This window comes from Ochotona princeps, chromosome 15 (assembly GCF_030435755.1).
Source record: "Ochotona princeps isolate mOchPri1 chromosome 15, mOchPri1.hap1, whole genome shotgun sequence".
NCBI lineage: Eukaryota > Metazoa > Chordata > Mammalia > Lagomorpha > Ochotonidae > Ochotona > Ochotona princeps.
Window position 1 is genome coordinate 34,263,996 of NC_080846.1, and position 12,975 is coordinate 34,276,970.

Genomic DNA, 12,975 nt, shown 5'->3' on the forward strand with positions numbered 1-12,975 from the left:
CCTGACATTGGCAACTTTGGATAATCTCGGCAATTTTTGCTAGCTGTGTTTGTTTACTTGAAAATGCTCTTCATGAATTACACAGTGTTGTAACCTTTAAGACTGGATTAGTTCATTTGGAAAAGACTTATCCAGGTTGTTGCCTATGCATGTGTCTATAGTTCTTCTTTTATGTTGCTTTGAGTTAGTCTGTGTGTTGATGTACTACCAAGTATATGCTTCCATTCATCTCTTGAAGGACATATAGTTTGTTTTCAATTTGGGATAACTATAAATACTGTTATACACATTTGAGTACAGTGTGTGTGAGCGTGTGTGAGCATGTGTGTGTGTGAATGAAATGTTTGCATTTCTCCAGGCTGGAAACCAATAATGGTTTCATTGATTGTATGGTGAGGATGTGGTTAAGTTGTTAGATCCTACGAAACTGCTGCCCAGAGTGATAATGTGATTTTATATATACCTTTTAAGTGTGCTTAAAAATTTTGGCCTTTGTAAGTTTTAGGGGCTAGTGAAGAAAATAGTTCACTTTTGCGTATTGACATGCAATCTATGATTGTGCTAAACTTTATTAGTTTTACATGAATTTTTAGTAGGTGTATGGATATTATCTGTACAGTCTGTGAATTGGTATTTCATTACTTCCTTCTCAAACTTGATGTATTTTAATTATTTTTGTATGTTGGAGCTGGCTGTAAAATATTACTTTTATATGTTTATTTTTGTGATTCATGATAATTGACCACGATCTGAACTCCATGTAAAAATGATTTAGGAACTCTGCTTTTTTGAGTTGTGTTTGAATCACTTGCAATTTTCCATCCTTTTCTTTCTGTCCCATGTGGTTCATTATATTTCACATGAGTTTCTTGTAGGCAGCAGTTTCATCATGCTGTTACTGTTAGCCTCTCTGTCTCCATCATTTAACTTAAAATTTCAAATCATTTTCATTAAAAGTTTGATTACCTTCATTGATACCCTCTATGGATATCTACCAGTTAATTTTTCTCTTTAATTTCTTTTAATATTGGTTTAGGGGAGAGAGCAAGCTCCCGTATCCTGGTTTAGTCTTTAAATTCTCTCAGGGGGAGGACACAGCATGGAAGTTAGGGCTGAGACATATGCTGGGAATGCGATGCAGGTCTCTGATGTGCGTGGAAGGAAGTTGAGCCATCACTGCTTTCTCTTGGGGTCTTGACGGACAGGAACAGAGCAGGGAATTGAACCCAGGCGTTTGTGCGTGAGATGTAGGCGTCTGCACTGCTAGGCCAAACACATTCAATCTGTTGTCTTTTTTACTTCTCTTTTTCATTACAGTTCTGTTCATGAGCAGCTTTAAAAGGTGTTGATTTCGTTTTTCTGGCAACTTCCTTTTCTGTGCTAAGAATCTCTGGGTTGCAATTCTTCTTGGGCTATTTCTATTACAGGGTTTTTAATAGTCATGCATGCTCATTTTCTTCTGCATGTGACACAGTGATGTTCTGGGTCATAGTCAGATTTCCTAGTAATCAGTATATCATTGTTCCTTATCTCGAGGTAATCTGATGAGAGCCATTTTTCCCACCAACCTGAGTAGCTAAGACTGCATGAACAAGGAAAAGGGAAATTGATTTTTCTCTATTTTTAGACAGAAGGAAGCAGCTATTTTCCACTCCTTCATATTCTTCTTAGAAGCATTATGGTCCGAATCCAGACTTTGTTTTTTGAAATGTAAATAATGCTCCATAAACAAGACAGTCTGTGTCTCTCCTTCATAAGTGTGGGATGTTTCCAAATTCTCATTCCTCATCTCATTATATATATATAACTTTCTAGAATGTTTCTAACTAGTTGACCCTGTATTTTGTGTGATTAAAGGTATAGTGTGGATTATAACACTGTGGCATTCCCAGAGAAAGTAAAATGTTTTATTATACTTTTGGATCACAGTTATTAATTTTAGACATGTCTGTAGATCTAATTACCTTGGTATTTGGGGAGTCTTAGAAAGGTAGGGATTTGTTGAGAATTGAGAAATAGAGGAAGTTTTATTTTCCTAGTGACACAAACTTTGTTGAACATTTTGGATAGTTCTAATAGTTGCCTTACCTTGTGCTTGACATTTATTGACTTTGGTCTCTGTATGTGTGTGTGCAGGTACGTGCACATTTACAGGTGTAGGGATCAGGCTGTTACTTTGGTAGTAAGATGCTCGCATCCCACATTGGAATCCCCTGGATTCAGTTTTCAGCTATGGCTCCTGATTCCAGATACCTCCCAGTTTCACCCTGATGGACGGTGGTTTTGGTGTTGTGGGGGTGCTGGGGAAGGAAGGGTGGGCACAGTGTGGTGGTATATTAGGCTAATCCTCTGCCTTCATTGCTGGCATTCCACATGGGCACTAGTTTGTGTTCTGAATGTTCCACTTCCATTGCAGCTCCTTGCTAATGGCCTGGGAAAACAACAGAGAATGGCTCAAGTCCTTGGACCACTTCTTCCATGTGGTAGACATGCCTGAAGCTCCTGGCTCCAGGTTGATTGGCTCTTAACTGCCAGTTGCAGCCATTTAGGGAGTGAGCCAACAGATGAAGATCTCTCTGTCCTTCTCTTTGTAAATCTGTCTTTCAAATATAAATGAATAAATAAATCTTTAGAAAAAATGATACTGGTTTGAGTAATTTGATTTTTACCCTCATGTTGAAGGCCTGAATTGTATTGCAAGCTCCTGGCTCCATTCAGGCAAGGCTCAGCTGTTGGGGAGTTGGAGAATGAATCAGCAGGTTGGAACTCTATCTATCTGCAAATAAAATTTAAAAAGAAATACTAATGTTTTCATAGTTTTAAAATACCCCCAAAATATAATTATTACAGTTTTCATAAAGAGTGAAAAATTGGTATGACAGGTTAGCATATTTTCTGAACATTATATAACCAAAATGTAAAAAGTAAATTTTCCATTTATGTACAACAAAAGACCATTCCAAATGTTATAAAACAATCATTTATAGTAAAAACAATTATTATACATGTTTCAGAATAACTACACAAATAGCTGCTGTATAATGTCTAGGGAGACTATTACAAATCTTACTGAAAGGCAGTGAAAATAAATACATGAAAATATGAAGAATAAGGCAATTATCCTCATAGTAATTCATAAATTTCTTACCATCTCAATAAATTTCATTTCATTTTCTAACTAGCAAATGGATTTGCACTATTATATGGAAAAATTCATGATCCACAGCAGCTAAGCATATTTTTAAAAATTTGTGTCTTTTCTAAACTCTATTTTTGATGATGTTTATATAGTTGATCAGGGTGGGAAGCATCAAGGGTTAGGGAAAAGTGGGTGTGATTATTGTTTCCAAATATTCTATTTCTTCCTCCTCTATATGAAGTAAGGAGGGTCATAAGACATGTAGATGTACTATGAGCATATTGAATGTAATTGGTGGTAAGAGCTTTTAAATTTTTGCTTAGTCAAATCATTTTATTCTTTAACTTCAATTTTTTTTTTTCTGTATCTCCTAAATAGTGTCTGGATTCCATTTTTTAAAAATCTAAACAATTCTGTCATTTTAGTGAGGCATTGATTTCCTGTTTCAACTGATGAAGCATATTGTAGTTTTTTTTCATGGTTAACTCTGGTGTAGGCAAGCAGCAGGGAATGAATCAATTTCTTGGGTCTCTGTACCTACAGGGGAGAACCTGAAGAAGCTCCTGGCTTTACTTTGGCTCTGCTTTGTCCATTGCAGCCATCTGGGGAGTGAACCAGCAGGTGGAACATTTTCTCTCCTCTCTCTCTCTCCTGCTCTCTATAAATCTGCCTTTCGTATAAAAATAAATAAAGCTTGAAAAAGCTATTTTGTAGATTCTGTTATTTGCTATCCATACATATCTGTTTTCCTAATTTATTGAGAATTTTCCTCTTAATTCATATTTTATTTCCTCAAGTTTACTGGTTTTTTATCGGTTGCTTTTCTAAGCTGCTGAGATAAAGCTAATAAATTCTTATTCCTGTTCCTTAAAAAAAAATGTAAGATTCTTAGGTTTTCCTGATTGTTTTTGTGTTCAGTGTTATTCAATTTTATCTTCTATATTTTCAATATTACAGTATCATCTGAAACCTATTTAAATCTAATAGATTTGTGTTATTGTGTTGTTTTATTTCATCAGATATTCAGCTAGGTTGCCCTTTGTGTATTCCAAGGCACTTTTGAAATAGATTCCATTGTCAATAGAGTTTGCAAAACTTTTGTTGATTTTTGTTTTCTATAAACACATCATATGTGAACAAAGACATTTTGATTTCTTCCTTCTTTATCTTTTACTTTCTATGTTTACCTCTTATTACATTCATTAGACTTCCATTCTGATTTAAAAAATAATATGTGTAATTGTTCTGAACAACCTGTTATCTGTGATATCCATGAAGAAAAATAGAAACTAAACTTCTATTTTTCTTTATTCATTTCTAATATCCCTCCTTCTTTTGTATTGAGAGAGGTTTTCTTTTTTTTTTTTTTTTTTTTTTTTAAAGATTTTATTGTTATTGGAAAGCCGGATATACAGAGAGGAGGAGAGACAGAGAGGAAGATCTTCCATCCGATGTTTCACTCCCCAAGTGAGCCGCAACGGCCGGTACGCGCCGATCCGATGCCGGGACCAGGAACCTCTTCCAGGTCTCCCACGCGGGTGCAGGGTCCCAATGCATTGGGCCGTCCTCAACTGCTTTCCCAGGCCACAAGCAGGGAGCTGGATGGGAAGTGGAGCTGCTGGGATTAGAACCGGCGCCCATATGGGATCCCGGGGCTTTCAAGGCGAGGACTTTAGCCGCTAGGCCACGCCACCGGGCCCAAGAGAGAAGTTTTCACCCATGTTATTTTCTTTTGTCTCTGATCAACTTTTTTTAAAGATTTATTTATTTTTATTGCAAAGTCAGATATACAGAGAGGAGAAGAGACAGAGAGGAAGATCTTCCGTCACTCCCCAAGTGACTGCAATGCCAGTGCTACACCATCTGAAGCCAAGAACCAGGAACTTCTTCCAGGCCTCCCACACGGGTGCAGGGTCCCAAGGCATTGGGCTGTCCTTGACTGCTCTCCCAGGCCACAGGTAGAGGGCTGGATGGGAAGTGGAGCTGCCGGGATTAGAACCAGCGCCCATATGGGATCCTGGGGTGTTCAAGGCGAGGACTTTAGCCGCTAGGCCACGCTGCCGGGCCCGCTGCCGGGCCCTCTGCCGGGCCCTCTGATGAACTTTTAGTTACAGGATCATTCTACTGGCAACAAATTCCTTGCATTTTTGTTTACATGAGAATGGCTTATTTCCATTTCATTTTTAAAGGATTTATTATTTTGTTAATTTTAAAGGCAGAGTTACAGAGATTGATCAATCTTCTCTCAGCTGATTCACTCGCCAAATGTTTGCAAAGGTCAAGGCTGACGCCAGGAGATACCTGCAGGCTTCCGACATGGATGTTGAGGCTCAGACCCTTTGGCCCTTCTCTGCTGCTCTCTTAGGCACATTAGCAGGCAGGTGGCCAGAAGCTAAGCAGCTGGGCCTTGAACTGATGCAGTAGGTGATGACTTAGCCCTCTAATTACACAGTGCTGGCCCCTCTCTGATTTTTGAATGATAATTTCACCAGCTACAAAATTGTAGATTTTTTTCCTCCCTTTCAACGCTCTAACTCACTCCACTGCCGTTTTGTTTGCATGATATTTAGGAAGTTAAATTTTTTAGATTTAATTTTCAATAGGTACAATGTGATTTTGTGCTCCAGATTATTTGAAGATTTTTTTCTTTATCTTTGAGTTTATGAAATTTGAATGTGATATACCTTTGTGCAGATGTTTGGATTTTTGACATTTATTCTTATTTATTGAAATTTCTCAATCTGGTTCTGTTTAATGTAGAGGAATTACCATTAATGTTTCAAATATTGCTTCCAACCTTTCAGTTCTTTTTCATGTAATACTCTTCCGGTGTATACCTTTTTAAAATTATATTTATTTATTTTATTATTATTTATTTTTTTTAAAGATTTATTTTTATTACAAAATCAGATACACACAGAGGAGGAGAGACAGAGAGGAAGATCCTCTGTCCGATGATTCACTCCCCAAGTGAGCCTCAACGGGCTGGTGCTACGCCGATCCAAAGCCGGGAACCAGGAACCTCTTCCAGGTCTCCCACGCGGGTGCAGGGTCCCAAGGCTTTGGGCCATCCTCGACCGCCTTCCCAAGCCACAAGCAGGGAGCTGGATGGGAAGTGGAGCTGCCGGTATCAGAACCGGCGCCCTCATTGGATCCTGGCGCACTCAAGGCGAGGACTTTAGCCGCTAGGCCACCCCGCCGGGCCCTATTTATTTTATTATTGCATGATGCAGTTGCATAGGCTCCAGGATTTGCCTTTCCCCCTGCCCAAGTCCATGTCCCCCACACTCATTTCCCCATGCTCAATAATAGAGTCCTTCAGGATTAGTAATAAGTCCATCATTCTGCTATTTACATATATCCTGACATTGTAGGGATGGGACAGTGGCAGAGAGTCCTGCATCCTATCGTCAGGATACGTTCAACAGTTTCATTGGGACTTCATCTTTTATTTGTAAGTAGAGATGCACACTATATTGTATTGTCACATCTGTATGTGATAGTCTCTACTACATAGATACTATACATTCTTCTAAGTGAAAATCCATAAAACAAAACCACAGAGAAAAATAAAAAATTTACAATGCCATCAAGTTACATAATAATGACCAGTAATAATCTGAAGAAATAAAAAAGAAAATCAGAAACCTTATTGAAGCAAACGATGCTAATTATGGCCTGTGAATTTGTGAGGAAACTAATAAGAAAAGCAAGACCATTTTATGAATGAACGAAAATAAAAACAAAAACATCAAACCACCTGAGTTGTGATGTAGCAAAAACAGTATGGAAAGTGCTATGGATCTTGTATTTTTGGTTGAAGGTTGCCTTATATCAGAGAGAACATATGGTATCTGTCCTTTTGGGATTGACTTATTTCACTGAGTGTAATGGTCTCTAGTTGGGACCATTAGGTTGCAAATGGTTAATTTCATTCTTTTTTAATGGCTGAGTAGTATTCCATGGAGTGGATGTACTGCAGTTTCTTTATCCACTCCTTTTTCATTAGATGTCTGGGTGTTTCCATGTCTTTGCTAATGTAGATTGTGCTGCTGTAAATACACGGTTAGAGATCACTTTCTATTATGCAGATTTTCTTTCCTTTGGATGTATTCCCAGCAGTGGGATAACTAGGTCATAGGGGAGGTCAATTTTCAGTTCTCTTAGCACCCTCCATACAGCCTTCCATAGTGGTTGTACTAGCCTCTACTCCCACCAATAGTAAAAAGGAGGATTCTTCCTCCCCACATCCATGCCAGCATTGTTAGTAGAGTTCTGAATGTAGGCTATTCTCAGATGAGTTAGGTGAAACCTCAGTGTTTTTCATTTATATTTCCCTTACAGCTAGGCTGGTTTTTCATATGTCTATTAGCCATTTGAATTTGTTCTTTTGAAAAATGTCTGTTCATTTCCTTTCCCCATTTCTTCACAGAGTTGCTTGTTTTGCAGTTGTTGAGTTTCTGGAGCTCTTTGTAATTGCTGGGTGTTAGTCCCCTATCTGTTATGTAGTGGACAAAGATGTTCTCCCATTCCATTTGGTCTTTATTTGGTATATTTGCTCCCTTATTTTTGTTTTTTCCTTTTCCCTGCAAATCTTGGGATTGCATTGCTGCTGTTTTTCTAGCTCCTTCACATGTGTGGTTGGCTCATTTACTTGTTTTTCTAATTTCTTTTAAAAAATAGATGCATTTATTTTCATTGGAAAGGCAGGTCTACAGAGAGAAGCTGAGACAGAAAGATTTTCGGTCTGTTGGTTCACTCCCCAAATGGCCGCAACAGCTGGAACCGAATCAATCCTTAGCCAGACACCAGAAACCAGAAATCAGAAGCCAGCAGCCAGCAGCTTCTTCCAGGTCTCCAACGTGGGAAAGGGTCCCAGGGTTTTTACACCATTCTCTACTACTTTACCCAGGCCACAAGCAGGGAGCTGGAAAGGAAGTGAAGCAGCTGGTACAAGAACTGGTGTCCATATGGGATCCAGGCATGTGCAAGGCAAGCACTTTAGCTACTAGGCTATTGCACCAGGTCCAGCTTTTCTAATTAACGTAAGCATTGGTTGAGATGAACTGTCCTCTTAACACTTGCTTGATCATGTCCCATAAGTTTTGATATGTTGTGTTGATGCCTTCATTTGTTTCAAGCAATGTGTTAATTTCCGCTTTGATTTCCTCTATAATCAGCATTCATTTATTAGTGCATTATTCAGTATCCAGGTATTTGCCTGTCTTCTGGGGTATTTTGATAACTTATTTGTCTCCGATTTCACTCTGTGATGGTCTGAGAAGCTGCGTGGTATAATTCTGATTTTTAAAAATTTGCTGAAGCTTGTCTTGTGTCCTGTACGGTGGTCAATGCTTGGAAAAAAAGGTGTATTCTCCTGTGTATATGTGTAATTGTTTCTAGTTGTCCCACTGTTGTTGAGATTCTGTTGTTGAGATTCTGTTCTTTGGTGGTTTTTTTTTTTTTGCATTTTTTTCGTGTGTATATGTAAATGTTTATGATCTTTCTTTTGGATTTTAGAGTTTCAGCTGTGATAGCTTCAGGCTCAGAGATTTCTTTGCTGGCTATGTTCAGTGTATTAATGTTCCAAATATATTTTTCATTCTGTTATAATTAGCTGAATATTTAATATTTCTTTTTTATGTTTCTAAAATTGAATCTTTTTGATTACTGTATTTTATCCATTTATTGTTACTTATTTAATTATAGCTCTTAACATGTTAGTCATAGTGCTTTCAAAAATGTCTGCTCTGATTGTTCCATTATTCTGGCCTTGTTGTATTCTGCCCCTAATACTTGTGCATTCTCTTCAAAATGGTTTTAATTTCTTTTCTTTTGGGGGTGTGGGGTCTTTGGCTTGTCATTTCTTTTACTGAAACAGGAAAATGATATAGTAGATAATACTAATCATAGCAGTAAATGGTCGCTAATCATACCATGTAAGAGGCAAGGAGAGCAGTAGTGCGGTCCTCGTCTGTTTTCAGTGTCTATGACACAGGACATGGGCCTGTGTTTCTCAGTTTTTTTCTCCCTAGGGAAGGAATAGATGCTGGAAGGGGCAGAGGTTGTAAGTTTTCTTCCACCAAGCTCAGTTCAACTCTAAAAAGGCTCCATTAGGTCAGGCTATAGAAGAAATTAATTTCAGGCCCATCACAGTAGCCTCGAGGCTAAAGTCCTCACCTTACGCCTGCCAGGATCTCGTAAGCATGTGGATTGTATTCCCGGCAGCTCCACTTCCCATCCAGCTCCCTGCTTGTGGCCTAGGAAAGCAGTCGAGGACGGCCCAAAGCCTTGGGACCCTGCACCTGTGTGGGAGACCTGGAAGAGGCTCCTGACTTTGGATCAGCTCAGCTGCAGCCATTGTGACCACTTGAGGAGTTAACCAGTGGACAGATTTTTCTCTCTGTATCTCCTTCTCTCTGTATGTTTACCTTTCTAATAAAAATCAATATATTTTTAAAGTTTCTTATTTGCAGAAAGAGAATGCTTATAGAATGATTATAAAAATTAGATCTTTTTCATCACCTCATGAAAAAACTATGGTTTTTCTTCTGATGTCTACTCTGTGAAGCAAATTTCACTTCTAGCTGCAAAACTCAGCAAATTATGGGACTCACAGTTTATTAATTTGCCTGAAGGTTTCAGCTCTCACATTTGTTCACACTGAGCTTTCATCTATTCACTTATCACAGATAAGGTCTTCTGCCCCAGCACTGTTTCCGTCTGTCCAGTGTTAGAAGCATTTGCTCTATACTGCCTTTGTTCAAGGGATCTCAGAGTGGATAGTTTTCTGATTATTTGTGTCTCACTAGAGGTCAGAACTCCTTACAGGCTGTCCTCACTAGGACAGTGGGCACCTCTTCACTCTGAATCCCAGTTCTCCCTGTTCCTTTGGGGCTATAATCCTTCCTGGAAATTCCCTCTGCTGGGCCCAAGACTCCCACGTGAATATTCTTGACAGTCTTTTTAAAAGTGTCAGTCAGTATGGCATTTTTTTTTTGAGTAAATGCAAAGAATTTCATTAACTGTTCTGAAATGCGTGGCTTAGGTTGCTTCTGGCACTATTTTATTTCTTTGAAATGACTGTTTTGTGATAGCCTGCAATTGAATGATTTGCCTCCTGAATTGGTGTGTTTGGCAAAGGCAGTTCTGGTTGCATGAACTTGTAATTTCTTTTTCCTGGGAGATTAGCTTCGAAATTCATTTCTGGTTGACTCAGTTACTCAAAATACAATGATTTTGCGTGCATAGCTTTTATTATTAATTGGGATTCTAAATTCTCATTTTTATGATGAACAGTGTCAACTTATTCAAAAACGTGTTGTCCATTCTTACGTTTCTACTGGCATCCTCATTCTATTTAGTAATGTAAGACAGGAAGATGATAGGCAGTAGAATATGAAAATAGAAAAAAAAAGTGGTGTCAAAATTATTCATATCTCACAGAAATTTTGTCAGTGGGTTTTCATTGGAAAGAAAATTGAAAGCATGACTTTGTCTTGGCATAAACTTTAATTGGCATCTTTTATAATATCTATCAACTTTTAAAAATTGACATTGTGTTTTTATGATATCTATTTTCCATAAACTTTCTGAAGACCCCTAATTCTACACATAATATCAATCTGTACATCAACTTTGCCCTATATGAGTCAAATGATTAACTCTTCTTCCTGGAAAAGCAATTCATAGTTCATCCTGTTTGTTTTTTCAATACTTAGAATCTTCTAGAAAGCTGTGAAGTAACATTAGTTACTATTCACAGTTTCTAAAAAAATTGCTTAGAAATTTGGGTCCTCGTATGTACCTGGGATATCTATATTGGCCATATAACAAGTTCAAGTTGAAGTGACCTAAAAAAAACCTACTGCTTTTCCAGGGTTCTCCATGAAACTCCATGGCTAGTACTAAGTTACATTTTGACTTTTTGAGATAAAACTTTCATGTGTAGACAGAAGAGCATGAATGTTCTCATTATATATTCTTAAAATGTATAATTTTTCCAATTTCTCTTAGTTCTAGAAAAGAATGTGTTATGTAAGACTCAGTCAAACCAATATTCTATTAAAATTACTGTATTAAAATATTTTAGGAAGCTCTATGTTCTTTTCTGTTCTCATCATAGGAAAATAGGATATACTCATAAATTTAGGAGAATGTTATCCTTGCAGATCTCAGTACAAGTGGGAATTTCTATGACTGTTAAGTAATAAAATCTATTTTAACAGTTGGTTAGACTTTGAAAGCTTAGTCTTCAGCTTAACACTTGGGATATTTTGGTTAGACTTCAAGGAGTTCTAAAGAAAAGGGTCTGAAATAGGCTGTTTCAGGGTTTGTGAGTCATAGTTGGTAGTCACCACTATTGTCCTCGTTGCTCAGTTTCTTTCTCCATTGTGGGTAGGGTATTTCTTGCTAATGTATCTGGGAGGAACAAATAGGGTGTCTGATGACATCTTTATTGGTAGCTCAAGTTCCATTATTTGGTCTTGTGGCATAGTAAGTAAAGCTGGTGCCTATGACACCAGCATCCCATTGAAGCAGTAGATCACGTGTAGGCTGTTTCACTTTTGACACAACTCCCCAATAATGCACCAAGAAAGCAGAAAATGACCCAAAATCTGGGCCTGTCACCTATAAAATAAGAACCCTGGATGGAGTTCCCAGCCCTAGCTTTGGCCTAGCCTATCTCTGACCATTGTGTCCAAATGGTGAGTGAACCCCTAGATGGAAGATGTCTGTCTGTCTGTCTCTCTCTGTCTCTCTCTCCCTCCCTCCTTTCTCCTCTCTTTGTCTCTTTCTCTCCGTCCATCCCTTCCTCCCAACTCTGCCTTTCAAATAAATGTTTTTAGCTAGCATAGAGCAGTGTTCACATACAGTTGGATTTACTGATGTGTGTTTTGACCAGTTACTCTGTTTTTAAGTTAGATAATTTGTTGACTTATTTTAGGATGGTTTCTTGAAGATTAAATATATTTCTGTAAAATGTATACCAATAAATATGACTTTAAATTATAATTCCACTTATTAAATGACTTTTGGATTGAAATATTTGTAAAATTGCTAAATATTTCCTGAGTACATATTGATTTGAGTATTGATGATGATATGAAATCTCTAACAGTTTCGTAGGCTACTCTAAAAGAACTGGAGAAAAGTAATTTTTTATTCTACTGCAAAGAAAATCCCCCACTGCATTTCAGGAGGGTGCCTGATTTGGATTGCTTTTCTAAATTCAGCTATATTCAAAATATAATTGAAATTGAAGAACCAATGTAGATTAGTCAGCTCAAGCTTTGAAACTTTTAGAATGAACTAAAATCTAAACAAAAATGGAAGTTTTCTCAACACAAAAAAGGCAAGCATCTACGAGGCTTATCACTATAAAAGGTATGTATACTCACCTGCAAAACTACATCCATTCTTAGATATTTAAATGACAGTCAATCAGATTCTTCATAGATGTCAACTGTGGAGAGTGAATGAGTGTGACCTTTGAGTTCCTCCTACCCCATGGAACATTTGGTTTATTTCTGTACTCAAGTATCGCCAATGCACATTTTGAAGCTTTTCTTAAACCATCATTTTATATGCAAAAAAGTATTGCGTTGGCTGCTCCAGAAAGTTACTTCACTTACTTTATGTCCTCTTCTAAATTGGTTGCCTAATATAATATATATATATTTTTAAAGATTTTTATTGTTATTGGAAAGCCGGATATACAGAGAGGAGGAGAGACAGAGAGGAAGATCTTCCATCCGATGTTTCACTCCCCAAGTGAGCCGCAACATGCCGTTGCGCGCCGATCCGAAGCCGGGAACCAGGAACCTCTTCCAGGT

The 12,975-nt window shown here is 37.8% G+C and overlaps 1 protein-coding gene across 3 annotated transcripts in view; it reads left to right on the forward strand.

Moving 5' to 3' along the window:
• The window catches only part of ACSS3 (acyl-CoA synthetase short chain family member 3), a 168,204-nt gene that overhangs the window by 147,603 nt on the left and 7,626 nt on the right, over positions 1 to 12,975 (forward strand). The window lies entirely within an intron of this gene.